A 17091-nucleotide genomic window follows, 5' to 3' on the forward strand; every position below is an offset into this window, starting at 1 on the left:
AAGTTGCAGGTTGGGCAGTGCTGCTGAAGAAGTATTGGTGAGCTATTTCTGTTTATTTTGCAGTTGGTCATGTGGCTGCTGCCCTGAGCAGCCTCCAACCAAAGATAGACCCTAGTTTAAGAAGGAACTGCAGATGCTGGAAAATCGAAGGTAGACAAAAATGCTGAAGAAACTCAGCGGGTGAGGCAAGATCTATGGAGCAAAGGAAATAGGCAACATTTCGGGTCGAGACCCTTCTTCAGACTGATAGACCCTTGGTCACTTTGTATCTATCTTCGACATAAACCAGCATCTGCAGTTCCTTTCTACACGCATGGTTCCAACCAAGCTGGGTGCTTTGTCCTGGAGGGTCTTAAAGTTGAGTTTTGTTGGAGCTGCTCTCACCCTGGCAAATGGAGAGTAATCCAATGCATCTAAACTTCTGCTTTGGAAGTAATTAAAATGTTTTCGAGAATCCTGAGGCGATTCACACTTTGCCAAATACTCTTGTAGCCACATATTTAGTGCAGTTTGTTTTCTGATCAATTGTTAGTCCCAGATGATTACAAATAAAAGATAATTAATGGTTGCCAAACAATTAATAACATTTGCTAGCAGATGTTGCAAACATTCAGTTAGCCTCATGGTGATCAACTCCATATAGAAATGTAATTGATTTATCCTATCTTCCCATCTGTTGTTTCATCAACTCTCCTGCAATTGTCACTGCTTTGTGCCCAATGAGCTAAAGATAATTAAAGCACTACATTCTCTCAAGTTAATATTCCCTGATAGCCAAAACGAAATTTGTTCTCCTTTTAATCCGAGCTGGCATGTTATCAGTTTAACATAGATGCACTTGGAATAACTGTCATCTTTTTCTGAATAGATACATTCATGTTATTCCTGAGGAATTTTTCAATGTGAACTTTCCTTCTATACTTGTCTACAGAGGTACCTAGTGAGTTTCATAACTGAGGCTGTTACCAAATGCTGAAGTGTATTAAGATGTAAAGACGAACAATGGTAATTCCCTCCATTCAATTTGTAAACCCTTGCATTGTATATTGAAGGCCAACTAACCTACAAACCCACTACAATATACAATTTAATGGAGAAAATTTCAATGTTCAGTCTTTTCATTGATAGTCCAAGCCTTGCAATGAATTACTTTATTTTGGACATTTATCCAATCCTTTACATATCTCGTGAATATAAAATGTGATATGAAATAAAATCAGGAAATGCTGGAAAAATGCAACAGACTTATTTCAGATTTTTTTGCATCTGCAGTTATTTGTTGATTTTCATAAAACGTCATCTGTCCCTGTATTGAAGTTAACTGGAATTATGCTTTGATCTATTAATTTTAAAGATTGAGGCTGAGCTCAAAAAGCATGGTAGATTTTTGAAAGTATATAAACATTTGTAATGTTATATTGAATATAACAATAATACAAAGACCAAAACAAGGACTATAAAAGAGAATAGTGAGTAAAAGTGCAGAAAATACAAAACAGAAATAGCAGGCTAGATTTTCAGCCCCATTTCCACTGGGAGCTGTGTGTAATGAGAGCTCCAGTGTCTCTGAGCTTGTTCTAGCTATTGCCAATCTCACCTCCCTGATTAATTTTCCTGGTTTTCACCTTTCTAAAGATGTGCTAGACATATTCCGACAGCATACAAAAGATGGAAATGTAATATGTAGGAAGGAACTGCAGATGCTGGTGTAAACCAAAAATTTACACAAAAAGCTGGAGTAACTCAGCGGGTCAGATAGCATCCTTGGAGAAAAGGAATAAGTGATGTTTCGGGCTGAGACCGCTCTTCAGACCAATACACATATACAGGTTAATTTCCACCAATAGTGATGTATGTATTTTTCCTTGCACTGAACACGTACAAGAATGATAGTAGACATTAAATAAACACAGAAATCAGGTACAAGGTAATTAATTCCACAATCCAAATCTAAAATCGCAATACCAACTATTACGTTCATTAACACCTAATCCACTGTGTCCACTATCGTAGCCTGTGGAACCTGCCACACATTTAGTACATTGAGACAGAGAACCAGGTTCGATCCATTTTTGAGTCACACAGTGATAATTGGAATTTGTCCTTGAGTCCGGCAATCAAGAACCACAATGCCTTTCTGCGGGCATTAAGGCTGCCTCATGGGAAAAAAAGCTCAGTGAAGCACCAAATGCCTGAAATAGGAAGCAGCAAGGCTATCAGCACGTCCTCTATTTAACAATTTCCATTTAATCCTCCTTTTCTTCACTCATTCTAGACTCCTCCCAACCCACCCAACACAATCTCTTTCTTCTGTATGGAGTTTGCACATTCTTCCTGTTTCCATGCTGTCTCTTTCAATTCAATTCAGTACTATTTGTGAGATTTTCTGCTTGTACATGTTGTAATAGTTCATAAGAACTGGAACAGATTGATTAAAGCAATCAAAATGTAAAGAGAGCAATAAAATAAAAGGAACAGTAACATTCACATAAGCATGAAGAATAGGTCATAAGTCTATTACGTGCATTTGGGGCCTGACACAAGATGAAATGTGGAAAGAATCCTGGTGTAGAAATTTGCCCAAATATGAACAATGACAACAATGGCTTCAGAAGGTTTCCCTCAAAGGTTTGCTGGACTAAACACCGGAATAAATCTTGCAAGTAGGAAGAGGTAGAAACACGGAACTACATATACAGCGGACCTAGCAGCATCTCTGGAGAACATCTGGACTTCTATCTCATGATCCCCTCCCACCTCCTCTCCCCTTCCACCTACTTTTCTTTCTCTAGTCTCACAATAACAACTCTTCAATCCTTTTGTCTATGGCCTTCTGTCTTTTCATCTCCGGCCTTTGTCCAACCATCTGCGTAAAAAAACCCTCACCTGTATTCATCTATTGCTTGCTCGGCTTTGCCCTGCCTCTCCTTTATTCCAGCTTTTCTGTTGTACCCCCACCACATTCAGCCTGAAGAAGGGTCCCGAACTGAAAAGTCAACAGTCCATGTTCTCCAGAGATGCTGTTTGACCCAATGAGTTACTCTCGCACTTTTCCTGCAATTAGGAAGTAGTTCCATGTTCATCAGATAGGAGTTGAATATAATAAACAGGAGAAAGTTCTCTGGCGAAATAATTATCACAAACATTATTCACCACCAAGTCTTCACAGTCAACCATTTTTTATCAACAGTGAGTCAAGCAGCATCAGTGAAGACAAAGGGATAGTCAATGTTTTGGGTAGAGACCTTGCATCAGGGCAAGCAGGTGTCCTAATGCAGGGTCACTACCTGAAAGGTTGACCATCTCTCTTGTAAAAACAAGGAACCACAGATGCTGGTTAATACGCAAGAGGACACAAAGTGCTGGAGTAACTCTACAGGTCAGGCAGCATCTCTGGAGAACATGGAGAACTCTGAAGAATAGTCTTGACCAAAAATGTCACCTATCCATGTTCTCCATTGATGCTGCCTGACCTGCTGAGTTACTGCAGCACTTTGTGTCCTTTTGACCATTCCTCTTCTTCCACTGACACAGTAATTTCCTCCAGCAGTTTGATTTTTGTTCTTGAGTCCAACAACTGCAGTCTCTTATATCTCATGTCAGTCATTTTGTTTAAACAGCTCTTGTCCCTGAAAATAAATGAGGCGAAATGTCAATAACACGCAGGCACTTGTTCCTATTCTACTTATTATTCCCATTGCTTTCACCAGTTTCTCTAAACCATTCACATATGTTGACATGGTATGTGTTTTAATTGGTAACCTGGGTAAGTGTCTTGTATAATATCTGAAAACTGAGGAAAACTGTACCTGCTGCATCCTGACCTAAATCTTTAAAATTTAGTTTTAATTTTATTTCTATCGTATACTACACTAAGTGGGACCCGTTGGGTCCTCTCTTAGAAACATAGAAACATAGAAAATAGGTGCAGGAGTAGGCCATTCGGCCCTTCGAGCCTGCACCGCCATTCAATATGATCATGGCTGATCATCCAACTCAGTATCCCGTACCTGCCTTCTCGCCATACCCCCTGATCCCTTCAGCCACAAGGGCCACATCTAACTCCCTCTTAAATATAGCTTCACACACGAGGGCTGGTACTCCAACGCAATATTCCACCTCTCCACCAATTCCAATATTGGTGGCCAGTGGTGGGGGGGGGGGGGGGGGGGCGGGGGGGTGGGTGGGGGGGGGGTGCTTTCTGGAGTGCTAGTATGGGTGATGTGGGCTAAAGGGACTGGTTTCCAGAGATCTAGTATGGACATCGTGGGCCAAATGGATTCTTGGGGTGGCAGCTCAGTCACTCAAGCCTGATGTGCTGGCAGCTCATTCACGGCTGGTGGGCTGGCAGTTGATTCATGGCTATTCCTTGAAATTCCATTTCAAGCAGGGTGCAAGGCGACCAAATTCAAATGCAGTTTCCTACCATTTCTAGCAGGGTGCAAGGCCACCAAATTCAAGTGCAGTTTCATACCACTTCAAGCAGGGTGCAAGGCGACCAAATTCAAATGCAGTTTCATACCACTTCAAGCAGGGTGCAAGGCCACCAAATTCAAGTGCAGTTTCATACCATTTCAAGCAGGGTGCAAGGCGACCAAATTCAAATGCAGTTTCCTACCATTTCAAGCAGGGTGCAAGGCCACCAAATTCAAGTGCAATTCCATACCACTTCAAGCAGGATGCAAGGCCACCAAATTCAAGTGCAGTTTCCTACCACTTCAAGCAGGGTGCAAGACCACCGAATTCATGCAGTTTCCGACCACTTCAAGCAGGGTGTAAGACCACCAAATTCAAGTGCAGTTTCATACCACTTCAAGCAGGGTGCAAGGCCACCAAATTCAAGTGCAATTTCATACCACTTCAAGCAGGGTGCAAGGCCACCAAATTCAAGTGCAGTTTCATACCACTTCAAGCAGGGTGCAAGGCCACCAAATTCAAGTGCAGTTTCATACCACTTCAAGCAGGGTGCAAGGCCACCAAATTCAAGTGCAGTTTTATACTACTTCAAGCAGGGTGCAAGGCCACCAAATTCAAGTGCAGTTTCATACCATTTCGAGCAGGGTGCAAGGCCACCAAATTCAAGTGCAGTTTCATACCACTTCAAGCAGGGTGCAAGGCCACCAAATTCAAGTGCAGTTTCCAACCATTTCAAGCAGGGTGCAAGGCCACCAAATTCAAATGCAGTTTCATATCATTTCATGCAGGGTGCAAGGCCACCACATTCAAGTGCAGTTTCATACCATTTCAAGCGGGGTGAGCCCACCATAAAACCACCATAAAACCACAAGAAAACCACACAAAACACCACAAAACACCACATAAACACCACACTAACAGTGTGTTCCGTTGATTCACAGCTCAGTCAAAGTCATGATCTCTCCCTCCCCCATCTTGCAGAGACTGAGCCACACCCACACTTCCGGGTTTTATAATCCCTCCCCCCTTCCACCAGTAGGGGTGTGGCCTTCATGGCGTGATTGACAGGAGAGAGATTCTCATTATTTTTTAAACACTAATAACACTTTTAATTTTCATTGATGGGAAGAAGCTTCTGCACCTGATGAGCGGAGGGGGACTGAGTATGATGGCCAAAAATCACAGCCGTAAATGGGAGCGTTTAATCTAAAATCAATATACAGTGCAAACAGGAAGTTGTCAAGTTTAGACACCATTTGCTGTGCTTTATTTCGAACCAACCACCACCAACAACCATTTGCTGTGCTTTATTTCGAACCAACCACCACCAACAACCATTTGCTGTGCTTTATTTCGAACCAACCACCGCCAACAACCATTTGCTGTGCTTTATTTTGAACCAACCACCACCAGCAACCATTTGCTGTGCTATATTTCGAACCAACCACCACCAACAACCATTTGCTGTGCTTTATTTTGAATCAACCACCGCCAACAACTATTTGCTGTGCTTTATTTCGAACCAACCACCACCAACAACCATTTGCTGTACTTTATTTCAAACCAACCACATTTTCATTTTCAAACCACATTAAGGACATTCAAGGTCAGTAAAACCACACTCACAGTTTAGTAGAAATGTGTTTAGTGTTATTCACAGCTCAGACTGAGAGACGTGACCATCTCACTTCCCCCATCTTGCAGCAACTGACTGAGGCACTCAACACTTCTGCATTTTATAGTCCCTCCGGAAGGGACGTGGCCTTCAGGAGAGAGAATCTCAACATTTTTTAAACACTAATAACTCTTTTATTTTTAATCGATGGAAAAAATCCTCTTGTCCTGCACAGCGGAGGGGGGACTGAGTAAGATGGCCAAATATCACAGCCGTAAGTGGCAGCGTTTTTTCTAAAATCAATATACAGAACAACAGGAAGTGGTCAAGATCAGACTTTTAGTTATATAGATTTTCCTCGTCTACTGAAACTGCAGGACTTACTGGCTTTGATGTTTCCAAGGAGCTGTAGGATCATTATTGATGGCCCATCCCAAATGCCCTTGAGTGGTTGTGGACCTCTTCTGAAAAGGTGGTGGTTATCAGGAGCTGCAGTGACTGGATGAAGGAAATTGAAATGGTCAGAAGTTGGAGTTTTGAGATCAAAAGAATTAAGAGAGGAGGTTTGGAAGCTAATGTCAGAGGGCAAATGAGGAGAGCTACTTGAAGTGCAGGGAGAGGGGAGATTGCAAGGGTTTGGTCTGTGGGCTAATCATTGCTAAGAGAACTGTGGCTCAAGGTGTAATTCTATGGTGGAGTGCAGGAGAAATGATGTGTAAGTCTTGCTGGCCAATGGATTCCGATAACCAACATATGTAGTTATACATATAAGGCAAAAGTACTGTCAACAAAGAATGAGTGGTTTATTCAAGCACTCTCCACAGACTACCTGTGAAACTTGCTGCAGATATGTTTGTAACCCAGTCACATGACACAGTTGAACAGGTACATGGATAGAAACGATTTAAAGTGATAGGGGTCAATCATGGGCAAATGGGACGTGCATCTTGGTCGGCTTGGACGAGTTAGGCTGTAGGACCAGTTTCTTTGCTATATGACTCTATGACACAAACCAGTTTGTTTCAGGCAAATGTTTTGGTTTGGACTAACACTTTCCTGGAAATGGTGCAAAGCATGTAAAATAAATAAATAATCCATATGATTTATTCAAGAGATAGATATAGCTCTTAGGGCTAACAGAATCAAGGTATATGGGGAGAAAGCAAGGATACTGATTTTGGATGATCAACCATGACCATATTAAATAGCGGTGCTGGCACAAAGGGCCGAATGGCCTACTCTTGCATCTATTTTCTATATTTCTATGTTTCTATGTTACTCTTGTTGCAAATAATTGTTATTTTTCTTATTTATCGAAATCATTTGGTTTACTCTCATTGATAAAATTGTACATCGTAGCAATATGACTAATATTTGAGAACTTAGATACTTTTCTTTCTCATACTTTTTAGAAATCAAATTTACTGGCAGCAGTTTTTTTCAGGACGATAAAAGACCAAAGATTTCCAAGCGCTGAAGAGTGCACATATACGTGTCTTTTGGTAACTGGGTATCTTTTGCTTGCGTTGGGCTTGGCTGATAAACCAAGATGAAAATCAACCCTGGGATAGCACTTGACTGTCTGACTCAGCAGATACAGGAAGTACTGAACTATTCCTCATGGTCGAGTTATAATTTGTGCATCAATATAAAGTTTGTGCTATTGGCTGCTTTGCTTAACCATCAACAGCGTTGTGTAATGGAAGTTCAGTGAGTTATCAAATAGTTGCTTTTGATTCTGAATCCTAAATTGATCCAGTGCTTGTAGCCCTAAAAGTCGCAAACACCGCTGTCTTATTCTTCAGCACTTTGCTTTAAAGGGCCATGCAATTCAACTTTTCTCGATAAATTAGACATCTAAAATCGTGCGATTAATTTGAAAGGTAGTATAATTTATGCAATACCTTTCCCTGAATTTTATTTTGGGGTTGTGATTATGAAGCCACATGTTTTTGCATCAATGAAGCTCATGATTGCAAAGTGATAGTTGACCAAATTGACATATGTGTTGGATACACTGGCATCAGTAATAAGATTACACAACTCAAATTGGGATGCAACAGAAAATACAGGAATTTCTACCCAACCAGACAACATTTGTTCAAAAGGAACCGTGTAGCAGTATTGACACACAGCAGTGGGGACAACAAGCAATGAGTTGTCCTACATGGCATACTCACATCAAAAATAGTGCTCATTCATATGAGGAAGCTAGTATGGAGAGAGCAAAGAGGAAAAGAGAATCTCAAAAATCAGGAACCATGTGCTACAGCATCTGTACACCTCTGTCGCCTATGTGGAAGGAACCTTTGACCCTAGATTGGGTCAATGAGCCATCTCTGCACACATCGCAACACCGCAGAGTTTATGTCATGGTGTAACAATAAAGAGTGATGAATAACAATAGCACCACGGTGTTCGTTATCACTCTTTGATGCAGCCTATACTATGATGCTATTACATTCTTTCAACAGCTTCTGCTCCTGTCTACTTAGGGTGCAAGAACCACAACAAAAACTGGCATTCCTCCAATGCTCCTCTCTAGATTCCCATTCCTGCCTCACATTTAGTTAGACTATTGTGTGCTTGTCTACTGATCAAGTCTACAGTACACAACCTAAAGGTAGGATTGCTTCTTAACAAAGTATTTTCTCCATTCTGATTTACTGCAGTGTCTGTAGCTTGGATGTTGTTTAGTTTAGTTTAGATCGTGGAAACAGTCCCTTCGGCCCACTGAGTCCACGCCGACAGATAATCACCCATGCCCTAGTTATAACTTAGACTCTAGGGACAATTTACAGAAACCAATGAACCTACTACTCGCACGTCTTTGGGATGTGAGAAGAAACCGGAGTACCCGGAAGAAACCCATGCGGTCACAGGGAGAACATGCAAACTACACCCAGACAGCATCTGTAGTCAGGATCGAACCCAGGTCTCTGGTGCTGTGAGGCAGCAGCTCTATCGCTGTGCCAATGTGCTGATCCATTTGCATGGAGGTGGCTGAGTCCAAGGAACTGTAATATCTAATGATTTTTTCTACCCTTTGTCCCAGTAGTGTGCTGCCTAAACTGAGAAGTAGCTTGCTGCACTCTGCAAACCATTCTAAACACAGCTGGAGCCGTTGAACCAAAACTAATCCTTCAAACCTCAAGAACATACTTACGGGTACTGGTCATTCAAAAGTAATGATGCAGGAAATAAATCATAATTACAATGCCAATGAAGCGCGTCTCTGGTGATGAGCTGCAAGCGATAGTCCATTCGCTTCAATGGCAACTATTCACTGAGTCTTCTAATGTCACAGCCTTTGTCTGATTGTTGTAATACCCAGCCATCTGTGGATGTGCATTATAGTGAAGCTAAATATGACATTGGCATTCATTGCATTATGTAAAACTATATTTTTTCTAACTAAAAAGGGTGGTTAGAAGAATAATGAATTGTTTCTCTGCTGATGATAATTATTGCTCAAAATTAATACTAAAAAAATAATATTTTATTTACAATCAGTTCCTTGATTGAATGAATTAACAAAAGAAAATCCCCCCCACTCAACACAGCAACCCGTAATTAACCCCTAAAATTGGTTAGCTCCAGAAAACTATGAAATATATCTGAAAGACTACACGTCCTCTCTGCAGTGATAAATGAGAGAGATTTCTACCAGTAACTGCGGGATAAAACAGTGGTGTGGAAATAAAAAAAGTAGTGTAGAGATCTGTTCAAACAAATACTTTTCATTTGTTTTTGAGAATAAGTGGATGTGATCTTGAAAGCTTTTCGTCTTCTGGGGATGTCACTTTTAGTAGGCGTAAAGTTATTATTTTATGGATATTTTGAATTTTTTCAAATATTTTTGCTTTAATTTTTTTTTCTTTGTAGAGGTGTAACATAGCCTGTAGGAGTTTGAGTTACTTCAAAAAATGCTGTTTATGGGATGCAAGGACATGTGGCAAAAATAGCTTTCTGAATACTGAAAAAGAATTGCATACACACTATTGCATTATTGCATCGCATTACATTGTAGATGAAAACTGGATTTTTGGCTCAGCAGATCCATTTCATCGTCTTCGTGGTTCTCAGTAATCCTGTGCCACTTGCAGGTATAAGCATCTCTATTTTGACTTTAACAAACACTTCAGGGATTTTAAAGACTCTTCATCAGATGCCTCTCTTTATGCTCTTTTTTGAAAGATAAGAGCCGATGTTAATGCAATCATTCTGGGTATGTCTGAATATTGATATCATTCTAATAAATATTTTTTGGCTTTTCGCCAGGTTGTCATTGTCTTTTTGATAATATGGAGAACAAAAATGGTCAGAGTGTGCCATGTGGGTTCTAAACAATGCAACTGTTTTACCATCATCTATGTTTATCTCATATACTGTACCCTTAACATAGAAACATAGAAATTAGGTGCAGGAGTAGGCCATTTGGCCCTTCGAGCCTTCACCGCCATTCAATATGATCATGGCTGATCATCCAATTCAGAATCATGTACCTACCTTCTCTCCATACCCCCTGATCCCTTTAGCCACAAGGGCCACATCTAACTCCCCCTTAAATATAGCCAATGAACTGGCCTCAATTGCCTTCTGTGACAGAAAATTCCAGAGATTCACCACTCTCTGTGTGAAAAATGTTTTTCTCATCTCGGTCCTAAAAGATTTCCACCTTATCCTTAAACATGTGACCCCTTGTTCTGGACTTCCCCAACATCGGGAACAATCTTCCTGCATCTAGCCTGTCCAATCCCTTAAGAATTTTGTAAGTTTCTATAAGATCCCCCCTCAATCTTCTAAATTCTAGCGAGTACAAGCCGAGTCTATCCAGTCTTTCTTCATATGAAAGTCCTGACATCCCAGGAATCTGTCTGGTGAACCTTCTCTGCACTCCCTCTAATGGCAAGAATGTATTTTCTCAGATTAGGAGACCAAAACTGTACGCAATACTCCAGGTGTGGTCTCACCAAGACCCTGTACAACTGCAGTAGAACCTCCCTGCTCCTATACTCAAATCCTTTTGCTATGAATGCTAACATACCATTCGCTTTCTTCACTGCCTGCTGCACCTGCATGCCTACTTTCAATGACTGGTGTACCATGACACCCAGGTCTCGTTGCATCTCCCCTTTTCCTAATCGGCCACCATTCAGATAATAATCTACTTTCCTGTTTTTGCCACCAAAGTGGATAACCTCACATTTATCCACATTATACTGCATCTGCCATGCATTTGCCCACTCACCCAGCCTATCCAAGTCACCTTGCAGCCTCCTAGCATCCTCCTCACAGCTAACGCTGCCCCCCAGCTTCGTGTCATCCGCAAACTTGGAGATGTTGCATTCAATTCCCTCGTCCAAATCATTAATATATATTGTAAATAGCTGGAGTCCCAGCACTGAGCCTTGCGATACCCCACTAGTCACTGCCTGCCATTGTGAAAAGGACCCGTTTATTCCTACTCTTTGCTTCCTGTCTGCCAGCCAGTTCTCTATCCACATCAATACTGAACCCCCAATACCGTGTGCTTTAAGTTTGTATACTAATCTCTTATGTGGGACCTTGTCGAAAGCCTTCTGAAAGTCCAGATATAACACATCCACTGGTTCTCCCTTATCCATTCTACTAGTTACATCCTCGAAAAATTCTGTAAGATTCGTCATACATGATTTACCTTTCATAAATCCATGCTGACTTTGCCCTATGATTTCACCACTTTCCAAATGTGCTGCTATCCCATCTTTAATAACTGACTCTAGCAGTTTGCCCACTACTGATGTTAGACTAACTAGTCTGTAATTCCCCGTTTTATCTCTCCCTCCCTTTTTAAAAAGTGGAGTTACATTAGCTACCCTCCAATCCTCAGGAATTACTCCAGAATCTAAAGAGTTTTGAAAAATTATCACTAATGCATCCACTATTTCTGCGGCTACTTCCTTAAGTACTCTGGGATGCAGCCTATCTGGCCCTGGGGATTTATCGGCCTTTAATCCATTCAATTTACCTAACACCACTTCCCGGCTAACCTGGATTTCACTCAGTTCCTCCATCTCATTTGACCCCCGGTCCCCTGCTATTTCCGGCAGATTATTTATGTCTTCCTTAGTGAAGACAGAACCAAAGTAGTTATTCAATTGGTCTGCCATGTCTTTGTTCCCCATGATCACCATGTCTTGCCTAATTTGCCCTCTTCATCGTTTTAATGACTTGTGCTTTGTTCCTTTTAATACAGTATCTACTGGTGTCACCCCACTCCTCCACCACAACCCACAAAGATTATCCAGTGTCAATATCTATGCTTCAACCTCCGATCGTACTTTGATTAATCTGATCTCCTGCTGTGCTTCTACTTACTGTTCACAAGCAGAAACTGAAATGGGAGGACTCGGTACAGAAAGCCATGCAGTGCTGGTCTGAGGAAACAGATGAGACCTTTCGTGACAGTCGGTGGACTGGCCCATATTCAAGGACAAGCTGGTGTCACAGACTTCATCAGCAAGTACGTAGAGGATAGTGTACTGAAGAAGATGATACATGTGCTCCCTAACCGGAAACCATGGATGAACCATGCAGTTCACTCCCAGGTGAAGTCTAAATCTGCACTGTTCAAATCAAACGACTCCAAACTATACAATAAATCTATCTAAGACCTTTGCAGAGCCATGAAGGAAGTCAGGAGAGAATTCTGGACCAAGCTGAAGTCCTGAGGGAATGACAAGGATAACTGATGACATTTGATGACTGATGACATTCTTTTGCTGACTCCTGCCCCCCTCCCTGAGATACCCCTCCTCCCCCACAACCCCGTCTTATCTCTGAGCTCTCCCCGCCGCACACACCCCCGCTCTCCCTACAACCGCTCCCCCGCCCACCCACCCCCCTCCCCCCACATCGACCCCGACCCCACACCCCTCCTCCCCCCACAACACCCCCCGCCCATACACAACCCTTCCCCCTGCCCACACATCCCGTTCACTCCTACTCTTTGCTTCCTGTCTACCAACCAATTTTCTATCCACGTCAACACCCTACCCCCCAATACCATGTGCTCCAATTTTAGTCACCAGTCGCCAACTACACTACATCCACTGGCTCCCCTGCTGACTTGGACTAATCCTTTTACTGCTATCCAAATGCCCCATTATTACCTCTTTAATAATTGACTCCAGCATCTTTCCCACCACCGAAGTCAGGCTAACTGGTCTGTAATTCCCCATTTACTCACTCCTTTCTTGAAAAGTGGGATAACATTAGCTATCCTGCAATCCACAGGAACTGATCCTGGATCTATTGAACATTGGAAAATGATCACCAATGCGACCATTATTTATAAAGCCACCTCCCTGAGGACCCTGGGATGCAGTCCATCAGGCCCCGGGGATTTATTATCCTTCAGTCCCATTAGCCTACCCAATACTATTTTTCGCCTCATGTAAATTTCTTTCAGTTCCTCGATCCCCTTAGATCCTCTGTCCTCCAGTACATCTGGGAGATTGTTTGTGTCTTCCTTAGTGAAGACAGATCCGAAGTACCTGTTCAACTCTTCTGCCATTTCCTTGTTCCTAATAATAATTTCACCCGTGTCTGCCTTCAAGGGACCCACATTTGACTTTGCTACTCTTTTTCCCTTAACATATCTAAAGAAGCTTTAACTGTCCTTCTTTATATTAATGACCAGCTTCCCTTCGTACTTCATCTTTTCAGCCCGTATTGCCGGTTTTGTTTCCTTCTGTCGTCCTATGAAAGTTTCCCAATCCTCTGGCTTCCGGCTACTCTTTGCTGTGTTATACATCTTTTCTTTTAGTTTTATTCTATCCCTAACTTCTCTTGTCAGCCACGGTTGGACACATTTATCTGTTTTGTAGTAAATGCCTACTATTTTCTGTGTGCTTAAGCAAAGCAAGAATTTCATTGTCCTATACAGGGACACATGACAATAAACTCACTTGAACTCACTTGAACACTTGAACTTGAACGGTTGCCTCCTACTCCCCTACTCCTACTTCCTTTTTGGAATGAAATGATTCTTTGTCTTCCAGATTATGCCCAGAAATTCCTGCCATTGCTGTTCCCCTCCCCCCACACACACCCCGCCAACACACATCTCCCCCCCCACACATGCCCCTCCCCACCACCCTCCCTGCCCACACAACCCCTCCTCCACACCCCCCTCTCCCCCTCTCACATCCTCCCTCCCCCACACCCTGCTCACACACACACCCTCCCCCACACACCCCTTTCACCCACACACCCTCTCCCACATCCCTCCCCCCCTCCCACACCCCTCCCACCCACATACACACCTCCCCTCCCACCCCACACCCCCCAGTACACATCTCCCTCCCCCACACCGCCCCTCCCTCCGCACAACGCTCTCCCCCCATCCTACACCCACCCCCCTGCCCACACACACACCCACTCCTACTTCCCCTCCCACCCCACACCCCCCTTCCCTCCCCTCCTCCCACACATTAAGAGGAGGGTGAGGGAGTGCTGGGGGATGAGGGGAAATGAGCTGCGCCTGCACAGTTAAGGGCTATGGGTGATTGATGGAATATTGCATTGGGGAACTGGTTGCTTTGGGGGAATGGGTGAGTGGTGAAATATTGTGTTGGGGAATAAGTTGCGTTGGGGAACCAGGCCTCCCGTGTCACTGGGACCAAGTTGAAACTAAATATATCCAAGAAGGAGTCAGAGATATTGTACTAATGGCTTTGACTCCAAAGCAATCAAAGCACGGGGGAAGTAAGCAGGAACAAGGTACTGAAATTGTATGGTCAACCATGATTATATTGAATTGCAGATCAGGCTTGTGGGCCAAATGGCCTACTCCTGTTTGTAATTTATACATTTCTACGGGAGAATCACACACAGCAGCAGAATGTACAATTGAAGACCTGTTCATGATGTTCAAGATTCATGATGCACCTGTAGAATTGGTGTTAACAACAGACCTCAATTAAAGGCATAAATGTTTGAACACTTTGTAAGGAAGGAATAACATTAAATATTCATTAATCCTGTCACAACCATAACAGCGCAGCTGAAAATTCTACATTCAATCTTAAGGAAGCGTTGAAGACATTTTCCAAAGTTGTTTAGGACTATTGTCAAGCTATTTCAAGTCAAATATTGTACAATATCATATTCTATCACAGGATTCACCTAATAGTGCTGATGCTGGATCATAGACATCCTATGTATTTGGGTTTGGACATCCAATTTAGAGTAAAGAGTGGTGTACAGCAGTTACAGAGTCAAGAGTCAAAAGTGTTTAATTGTCATATGTTCTGACAATGGAACGATAAAATTCTTACTTGCTGCAGCTTGACTGGTCCGTAATCGCAATAACACCTAGGTCGTATGTAATAATCACTAATACAATAAAATAATAAACATAATACGAGGTAACCGTAATAGTGCAAAAACAAAGACAGAGTGCAACCAAAGTCACAGTCCATATGAAATCATGGATGCGTAAATCAGTGTTGTGTAGTGTTTAAGAGCCTGACGGTTGCTGGGAAGAAGTTGTTGGTCTTGAGTGGTCACTATTTTCAGGCTCCTGTATTTTCTCCCTGACGTTAGTCATGATAGGAGAGCATGGCCAGGATGGTATGGGTCTTTGATGATATTGGCTGCTGTTATGAGGCAGCACTTCCTATAGATCCCTTTGATGGTGAGGAGCTAGGTACCTTTTATGGACCAGGCAATGTCTACCACTCTCTGAAGTTTCCTTCATTCCTGAACATTTGAGTTGTTGAATTAGGCCATGATGCTCTCTACTGCACATCTGTAGAAGTTTGATATGCTATTCGTTACCAAATCTCCTCAAAGTTTGAAGGGTGTAGGTGAGTTTTCATTGTGATTGCATCGATGTGCTGGGTCCAGGACAGATCTTCAGATATATGCACACCCAGGAACTTGAAGCTGTTCACTATCTCCACTCTCTTTCTGTTGACGAAGACAGGTTCAAAAGCAAATTCATGATGCACAATCCTTGCAACCTATTGGGAAGAGGTAAAGTGAAGCAGTTCAATCAAGTTGAGAAAGTGAAAATATTAAGACTAATGAACAAGAACAATATGTAAACATGGGATATTGGTGAGATGGTAGAAATCTGCAATATTGGTTGATTTACTGTTTGAATTGAAGGAAAGGCCATAAATGTCCACAGTGACATAATTGTTAATTTTTTAAAAATCAGAAGTTGATAGAGAACCAACGAATAAATAGATGACATGAGTGAGTTGAGTTAAGATGTCATGTGCTCTGCAGATTATGAAATAATTATAATAGCAGGGACTGAAACAGCTAATAAGGTCTAAGCTCCGGCAAAACCAGTGAAAAGACTGAACCCATAACAATGCAAACAATAGAACCTTTTTATTTCAAAGTCTCATGATGAGACTACATGAAGAACCCACCAGCCCGCATGCGCACCAAATATGTCGTCGCATGGCGCGAGGTACGGATGCATTCGGAAATGCTCCGTCAGGTAAGGTGTTTTATTTGCAGGAACGGTGCAGCAGGCTCGGAGATGCTGACAGGCATGACCTGTACAGCAACCACTGTTAAAGCTCCGGAAGGGAGCAGGTGGCCCAGCCTGGTCTCGGAGTAACTGGCAGGCGTGACCTGCACAGTAATCTCCTCCAAGGCTCTGAAATGGAGCAGCCTGTCGAACCGGGCTCGGAGAGGTGGGCAGGTACGACCTGCGCAGGTGCGATCAGCGCAGCAACCTCCGTTTAAAGCGTGGGGTCGAAGAGGTGAACAGGCATGGCCTGCACAAGTAACTCCAATAAGGAGCAGCTGGTCGACCCGGGCTCACAGACGCTGGCAGGTAAGTTCTGCATACAAACCTTTGTGAAAGCTCCGAAATGCAGCAGTTGGTGACCCGGGCTCGGAGACACTGGCAGCATAGCCTCTAAAGTAACCTCCGCTAGCTCTGAAAAAGAGCAGGTTGGCAACCCGGGCTCAGAGACGTTGGCAGGGTGGCCTGCCCAGCAACCTCTGAAAGCTCCGAAAAGGAGCAGCTTGTCGACCCCGGTTCAGGGAAG

The sequence above is a fragment of the Amblyraja radiata genome, chromosome 11 (genome assembly GCF_010909765.2).
Source record: "Amblyraja radiata isolate CabotCenter1 chromosome 11, sAmbRad1.1.pri, whole genome shotgun sequence".
Taxonomy (NCBI): Eukaryota; Metazoa; Chordata; class Chondrichthyes; order Rajiformes; family Rajidae; genus Amblyraja; species Amblyraja radiata.